Source organism: Pinus tabuliformis, chromosome Q, assembly GCF_031772625.1.
Source record: "Pinus tabuliformis cultivar Carrire ecotype Pingquan chromosome Q, CPIR1, whole genome shotgun sequence".
NCBI lineage: Eukaryota > Viridiplantae > Streptophyta > Pinopsida > Pinales > Pinaceae > Pinus > Pinus tabuliformis.
The window spans coordinates 1,023,786,028-1,023,795,447 of NC_142296.1; positions in this window are offsets into that span (position 1 = coordinate 1,023,786,028).

Genomic DNA, 9,420 nt, shown 5'->3' on the forward strand with positions numbered 1-9,420 from the left:
AGCTTTTGGTGACTCACAGATAATCGTGGATTAGGTAAGGAAAAGGATACATTGCAATTCACCACACCTGGTAAGGTACCAACATGAGGTATGGAACTTAGTTGACCATTTTGACTCTTTTAATATCACATATATACCTCGAGGGCAAAACCAAGATGTTGATCTGATGGATAATATGGCTACTAAACTTTTTCCTCATTTTAGATTGAAGAAAAATAAATGTTCTATTGAATTTATTTTCAGAACATTCGTGATTGACAACATCTCAAACTAGCAGGTGTTCGAAGATGACAATCTTATGAATGGGAGTAGAGAGGAGGCTAAGCCCTACCAACAGAAGCTTTGAAAGATTCATCCAGGCCCAGGACCGTTGGTGAAGAAAGAGTTTAACAAAATGTTGGATGCCAAAATCATCTTTCTGGTCATGCACACCCCTTGGGTAGCCAATGTTGTGCGAATAAGAAAGAAAATTGGAAACATCAGGCTATGTATCGATTTCAGAAACTTGAACCAAGCATCCCAGAAAGATAGCTATCCTGTCCCTCTTATAAAACACATTCTCTAGTGTATTTATGGGTCTGAAATGTTGTCCCTATTAGATGTGTTTTTAGGATATAATCGAGCATTGGTGTCTAATGGAGATCAGCCTAAGAGATACTTCTAGTAGCCACCACATGGTGGTTACCCCATTAGTAGGTTAGAATTCATTTTAGTTTTGCTGTTAGCCTAGTTGCATTTTTGTCTTTTTCTATTGTTCCCTGCAAATTTCATCTTCCTTCTGTTTTGAATTGCAATCCATTTCAGTCAGCTAATTTCAGTCCTCCAGCCTCGTTTTACCTCTCAGATTTACCCTCATTCACCACTTTCAGCCTTTCCCTTCCTCATTAACCTATTGATGATTTTGTTGTTCCTAAATCCATCATTACCTTGTAAATCAATAAACTTTCCACCATCCTGTGAGAGCTTGAAAATCAGCGGTAGAATTCAAACCAAGCCAGTCATTGGCATCTTTTGAGAACTGGGTAAGATCTGTTGATAACTTGGATATCTAGAGCATGTAGGGGAATCTTTATAAAACAAGAATGTGTAACTACAATTGGACTGGCATGGAGGGATGCTGCATTTTGAATAACTCCGACTCAAACCTAGCCTATACTTGCCTGTAAGGTTTGCAGTTATTCTCCATTGGTCCCATCGACTGCACTAAATTTTCCGATACCTGTCATCTACAAGTATACCTCCTTTCATGGGCTAAGCTCAATGTCATACAACCTGTGGCAAATACAATTGTTCTCTAGTCCTTGTGCCTGAAACTAGAAGGACTTATTTAAAAGAAAATGAAATGTCAAGTCCTTGTGCTAATCTGGGCGGAAAGGTTGTTTGGGAAGTCGGTTAGAGTAGGGACTGTTACTGGGCTCAGAGTATCGGCTGACACAGAAAGCCCAACCTTGCTTAAGTGGTTTAAAAATATGGCATGATCCATGATTACACCCCATTCAATCATATGAAAAAATAGCACTGAAATGCTTATACAAAGTGCAGATAAACATATCTACATAAAGAGCTGAGGTACACACCTAAAACAGGTATTGGCAGACCACTAATGGCCCCAAAAGGATTTCAAAAGTTGGAAACAGGTAAAGGAAGGTCAATAAATCCCATAATACTACCATTGGAGAATGCATGTCAAAACCCTATCAGTTAGTAGAAGTTATTTTTCTTTATCCCACCTGAAGCAATTAATGTTGAAGCAGAACCCATGCTTGTCCATCTGCACAGTTTGCATTTCAAGTTTATCTTAATACCCTGATGTGTTATTGATCCAAGGTTTATTTGGAAACAAAGATAACAAGTTCGCTCAACGGTTCACCATTTGTTGTGGGCACAACCACCACCTGTTCAAAACTTGCCTTGGCAACAATTTTGGATGGGTTCCCTAGAAGTTAATCTTACATCTGCCCAAATGATTTGTTTTACTTGAGGGATTTAGCTCTCTGGAGAGTCAAATATTCCATTCACAAATGGTTAAAGCCCCTTAACAAATCCCTCACATATAACCTTGTTCAAGACCTTCATTCATATGCTCATCGGGATTTATTTAACTCACAAAACCCCCCATCGCATCATTATTCCCATCATAGATCTTTATAACGGAAATGCTCAAAACATGTGTAACCCCTTTTTTGCTTATCGCAATTAACATTAAGACTTTGTGTTCACCGCTACCTTTTAGACCCGATGGTAGTATTAATCATATTCTATATATTTCAGATTCGGAAGCTATATTGCTATATCGCTATTGGCGAGGTCCCAGGGGTTATACATATATGGCGCACCACCATTATCAGACCCGATGGTTCTATTAAACAAGATATATATATATATATATATATATATATATATATATATATCGGGTTTGGGGTTTAATCGCAAATCGCACATTGGTAGAGCCCGAGATCATATACAAATGCAATGTGATATGGAAGACTTGCCACGTTATTAAATACAACCTATATATCTATATATCTATATATCTATATATATCGGGTCTGCCTACCCCATCGCTAAATCACTATTGGCAAGGTCTGGTGCTTATGAATAAGGTCCAATGCGATGAAGCAAACCCACCGATAACTATGCATCCAGGCTTATAAATTTTGAAATCCGGCCTTGTGGTCAAATGCGGATTTTTCCATGTATTCCTATGTTTTCTATAAGATGTCATGGCTTAGGTTCTTAAAGGAAATCTAGTAGGGGTGATATGGCACATGATTGCCCATTGAGATGTGTGATTGTGATTCAGTTGCAACATGACGTTGGCTAAGCCAGGGGTTGATTCTTTCACACTCGCTCCTTTTGATTTCATTGCGCCTTATCATTTAAAGTTTCAATGACAACGAGAGCTGTTCTTGGGAAATGTTATCATATTTTCATAATCGCTTCTAATATGAATTATCTCTGCAGGTGAATTCGAGTGGATCTGGTAGCATATAAAGGTGATGTATGTCAATATGACACCTCTGCACCCCTGGTGTCAATACTACAAAAACGTAGTCTACAAAAAGGGGAATGAATCACCACAGTGCATAATGGAGGCACACTCTGTGTCGAAAGGGAAGCACAGTGATGATCCAGCAAGATGTCACTCCCTCTAGATAAACCTTGAGGCATGCCAAATGTGGGATGATGAGCACGACATCTTCAGTTTCCTTCAGGAAATGATAGAGAATGATAGCCACTCCAAACAGGTGCTAAGAAACGATACATAGTCCTTCTTTGTTCCAAAGGCATCCATTCATTTCCCCAGTAAGGAGAACACTCCACCAAGGTGACCTCGGTGTGTTATCAGTTTCACTGACCGTTCTCATCTGCATATGATGACTCGTGTAATGAAATGGGGGAAATGAAAGGTCATAGAAGATCGAGGGTCTTGGGGGGCTGCATAAGTATTACCTCCATATAGGAGAGAAAGGCTTTTTCGTTTGGCAGAACATCTTTTGTTTATTGTGAGTAAGGAAGATTGTTTGGGTCAGAGAAGGAGCCTTTTCTCAGATTTATTTTCCTCTTCTTCACATGTTAAGAATTAGGATGTTGTTGTGAGAATAAATATGAATGTGATTTGTGTTTGTGCCCATTGATGAGTTACAGTTTATGATTAGCTTTGGTTGTTTGAATGTGATTATTCATCATAGTTAATTCATGAGCAGTCCCTGGTTTGAAACTATGTTAAACATCAATTGCAAGCTTTAATTCCATAAAAGGAACGTGTATTCATGTATGAGTGATTAGATTGAAATCTAGAATTGATGTAGCCTTGTTCTTATGTGAACTAGTGATTGATTCATTTAGGCTTAGGATTCATATATGATGTTTAACCTCTCTTTTGTCATGCTCCTCCAAGATAGGTTAGGATAGCTAGAACTAGATTAGAGTAGTTAGAAGTATTGTAGATAGGATTTAATACATAGAGGTTAGATATTTTATTTTTTTGATTTAATTGAAGTCTTCTTCCCAGAAGCAATCTATCAATGCATTTAACAGTTTACGGGGTCCCTTAAAACATGTTGGAACTAGCCATTCGAAATGAAAGTAGGTCTAATTGGGGCTTGCGATCGGGTTAGTTCACCTTGTTGGTATAGCAAACATTCACCATGTCAACACAACCTTCACTAATGGTCATGTCAGGTCCTTACTATCTGGACAAACCTTCTTAATAGGATCATATTTTTTTTACCTCACAAGATTATCATCATGATTCTGTGCCATTAATTGAAAATTAATTTTACCAAAGATGTTTGGATTTTCAAGAGGATGGTCCTGAATTTTATGATCCAATTTATGATTGATTGGAAGACTTTACTTAGCAATCCATTTTTCTAATAATAAACTCTAGTATTTTAATTTTCTTGCTAAAGAGGACAACACAAGTGCAAGTGCATTCGCAAGAACCCTTCAAGATTTTTTTTATTATGGTTTTCATCGAAAAGATAAGGGTGCAGGTTGGTTAAAGCTAAGTGTTATGACACATATTTCTTCCTGTGTGAAAGACCGTCAACATTTTTTGCAAACTTTCGAAGATATTACCTTCTCTGTTTCACATTATTATATATCGGTTTTAATTGCTCTTATCTTTGTGTTTGTAGGTTGGGAGTAATCATTCTGGCTACATTTGAAATTTCATTACAATTTACCCTAAACTTCTAGTTGGTGAGGTTAGGAGTAGGTCTAGTTCAATTCTCATTTCCCTATACATGTGTCCAACATTCGATCTCCATTTAGTCTCTACATTTGTTTTGTTTTCTTGTTTTCTATTTTTCATGTTGTGTTCAATTCAATCCCAATTTGATGTGTTCTTTTGATCTTGTTTCATGGTTTTGTTATGTATTTTCTTTCTTGTTTTTGATTAATAATACCTTGCATGAAATATACTCCTTTCGGCTCAAAATACAATGTGGCAGACTTGAAAGGGGAAATTGGGATGATGAACAATGCTTGGCTAATTTTTTACCTCGTCTGTATATTAGGTTTATATATCTTGAAATTCAATGATGTCTGACGAGAAAATATGATCCACTTGAATGTAAAGCCTTTGTTCAAACTATAAAACCCATATCTATCTTAGGATCCTCATTCCTCAAACTTGACATTGTAAGTACACATTGTTTTTCTTGCTTGATCCAATAGATTTGAGAAAGGTAAGGGGAAAATAAATTAGCAAGCAAACCAATATCATAGGTCTATATTACCTTCTCTAAAGGAACAAACTCTCTTGATATCAATAAGTTAGGATCCATATTCCACCCGTGGAATCAATAAGTTCCTAAGCAGAATTCTATAAATAAAATGAATGAAGGGTGAAAGAAGAGAAAGGATTCTTGTGGTGAGAGGTGAAACAAGTAACTTCACCAAGGTATTGTTTAGGCTTGTTGGTGGAGAAGGGATACTTGTGTTCCTATAGTAACTCCGTCGAGGTACCTTACAGGCCTACTGGTAGCGAAGCAACACTAGAGATGAAAAGTCATACTTTGGTTATCTTAAAATCACAATTATATATTATCCTTTCCTAGATCAAAACAATTCTGATTTGGCAAGACTTGATATGTGTTTAACTGAGTAAGGATGTGGAGGGGACTATATATCTAACCAAGTTAAGTGGGGAAGCCAAGCTAATCTACAAGATGAATCAATACTTCTTGAAAGATTGAGACCTTTCACTTGAATGATTAAACCTAAACAAAGAAGTTGGAATTCTACTAGTGTATCACCAAGTGTTGATGCTACAATCAACACCCTCCAAAAATTTTCTCTCACTTGAATTTTGGAGCCTACTGATGATATGATGATTTGTCGCTCTATGGTACCTTCATGGTCGAATTATGTTTCACAAAGTGTTTAAGTTTCCTTCTTGGGTTCTAACTATTAAATTCACTTTCTCACACATGATCATAATTCCTTGATAAACTTATGAGCGCACTTTACTTATGCAAGCTTATAAAAGCATAGAAATGTCCATTAAGACAATGCTTGTATGATGTTCAAATCATGTCAATAATCAACGTGCACTTTCGTTAATAGATCCCTCATTTTGGTTGCGTTTGTACTTCTATTTTGGTGAGTTTTCTCAACTATCAGTTTTTCCCACCTCTATGTTCACATGTCCCTTTCACTTTCACAATTGTCGCTTTTGTTTGATTTTTCTTTAACAAGTGTCATTTTCATGTTATCTTTTCTTTGACATGTTTTTACTTCAATTTATTTAGCTTTTTTCCAAGTGTCATTGCATGTTTTCCTATTGTCTCAAGTGTCACATTGTTGTTGTTTCTAGGTGTGACTATTTTTCATAAGTCCTATGAATTCTCTTAGCTTTTATTGATGGAATTCATGTGTGTGAACCATGTTTGAGTCTTTTTCAGATGATTTTCCCTCTCTTAATACATTGGTCCCACAGTTAGCCATTTTGGAGATCTTCTTGGTCCTACTTCCCAATGCAAGTTATGAAATATTCAATCCTTCACTAGGTGATGAGCACCACCTAGTCATGAGCCTTATTTACATATATTTTCCTCCCATACTTTTGCACGAAGTATTTTCTAAGGTCCCCTCCCTCTCACGGTGCATTAGTAATTCCTAGGATAAGTGACCTATACTTTTGTTGTATCCCTCAGTGAAAAGTACATTCCAGATGAACAAGCAGCCACTGTTGGAGAGAATTGTTCCCTCCTAAGCCTAGGAAAACTTCTGAAAATAAGGCGCACTTAGGAGAAACAAGGTACACTTTGGAGGTGTTATCACTCATAAATTTTCCCTAGAAGTTATTAGAAGAAGGAAAAGACTCAGAGAGGCCTCTCTCTATATGATTTACCTTTGTTTGCTAGGATTTTAGGCTAGTTCTTAAAGTTCATGGGGTTTTGATTTGTATTGAAGTTTGAATGGTGGAATCCTTAAAATAGATGGATAGAATGATGTCTTTGGACTATTGGGCTATGGATTCAAAGAAGGGCAGTAGAACTGGAATTAACTCATTAAAAGGAGTGCTCAAAGGGTAAGCTAGCAAAGTAAAGTGCAGGTCTTTGGACCGGATGGGTGAAATGATCTTAACTATGGTGAGAGAGCATTTACTAATTCTTAGACCAGGATTAGAATGAGGAACAAAGGATAATCATGAGAAAAGGGCAATTAAGAATCCTTTGCTATAGATCAGAGGGAGACTACCTACTAAGGAGAAATCAAGAATTCCTTAACTTAGATACTCAACAAAAAGCATTAAAATGCATAATAGTTAAAATAGAGTGCAATGAAGCAAAGTCTGAGATATCATTCCATATTATAGAATTCAGATTTTAGATACATTAAAGATTGTGGGAATTTTTTAAAGAAAGATAACAACACAAGAGAAAAATGCTTGTTTGTACTTTGCTTCACACATGGATCCTGTGAAATGTCTTGGCTTTATTCATTAATCCAACTTGCTGGCCCAAACAGTAATACAATAGCTTACAGTATTTCGATCAAGAAAGTCTATAGAAATGTTTAAGAATCCACCCTACATACTTCGAATTGTGAAGTATTTATACAAAAAATTATTACAAAATATCTCAAACTAACTTGAGATTTAATCTAGGAAATACAAATATCTTCTTACAAGAAGATAGAGACAACTATTGAATTGTTTCATGTTGTCACCTTTTATGTGGTACTATTGGATTTTATGGTTGAATTTGTAGTCCTTTTGCTGGCTTGCAGTTGTGGTGTTTCATGCTACAGTCTTCTTCAACTTTTACCTTTCACCTGATATTCTTTGACCCTGATACTCTTTAACCATGTTGTCCTATTTTCATCGGTTTCCCTGACTATTCTATTTTTACTATGCAGTAAATTTTTGCTCTAAATTTATCACAGTAAATCAGTGATTGTATCTCACCATTCTGCATCAGTTAATTTCACATTCATCATCCTCCTATAGATCTCATCATCTTCGGTGTACTTGGAAAAATTGGGCTTAGTTATGAACAAGTGTTTAATCTCATGTTGAAGAAAAAACAAGTTCTCAAAGGTGTTATATAAAACTTTGCCTGTTGGCAGTGCTTTTATAGATGAAGTGCTAGTTTGCTCCTTATCCAACTGTGTTAATCTATTATCATAGTCCAGCTATGTCATAAGTTTTTCATTGATGACCAATGGACTAGGAAATCTATTCTCCCTCAATATTTGGAATTTGGCCATGCATCTATCAATGGCCACCTGCATGTTGTGGCACTTTTCTTCTATGTTCAGCATTAGGTTTCTCTTGGAAAGGAATTTCCTTATTTCCAAGATGGTTTCAATCCTGTCTTCTATATTAAGCTCTTGAAGCTCATATATGTTTTTTTTGTTAATGAAGTGGATGAGTCTATTGGCATCCTCTGGATTTTCACCCAATTCCTCTTTGATTTTTTGAATAACTATTGTAGCTACCTTTATAATTCTGTCTGCTCAAACATAACCTGAATAGGTGGCCAAATATCCCTGATGGAGTCCATGATATTGGCCCATAAAAATTCCTTGGCTTGCCCAAGGGGTTTATTCAATGTTAGGTCCTTTTCCAAGGCTTTGACCTTTTCACTCATCCTGTTTGCTTTCTGTGCCTCTTCCTTTTGCATAATTTGTGCAAGTTTATAATCAGTTTCTAAACTTGCTACCTTTTCCTTCAATATTTTCATTTTTGTAGCCTAAATTGACATCTCTTCCATGGCTTTAACTAATTCTGCTGCTTTTTTCTCTTGATGTACCTGCTGCTATTGCAGACCTAGCTGTAACTGAAAATGTTGTGGTAGGTGGAGCTATTGGTGTAAGTGGAGATGCCAGTGTATAAGGGAGTGTTGTAGATACTGTAGGGATGACATTTGTAGAATTTGATGCAATTTTAGTCTGTTTTAATTGGATTAAATTATCCAATTCTTTCTCGGTTTCTTTTAGTTGATCATTGAGTTTTAGGACCAAATCCATGAACTCTTCATGTTTGGTTTGGTTCTCTATGACTTCAAGTGTTTGAGGATGTTGCAGTTGAGGTATCCTTAATTGCTTCTTCAGTGCGACAATATCATGATTATTCTTCTTTATCAGCTGGTAAATAGCTTTTATATCCTTGGGATCTTGTCCCAGCACAATAACCAAGTCTTCCAAAGACTTAATCCTCGTATCCTTGGCTTGTGAGGAGGCCTTCTTTAACTGAAAATGTGCCAAAATGTTGTTCAAAGAGTTTTGTAGTTGATGGGAAGCTATGGCTTTACCTATCAGGGTGGAGTATATCATCTATCCAACCTTTTTATGTAGTTCTATCTGGTCTACGGGATGAATATCCCTTGCCAACACTTCAAAGTCAACCCTCTTGAAATCTGATGTTGTTTTGGGCTGCTGTGTTGTAGGTTTAATAAAGGACAT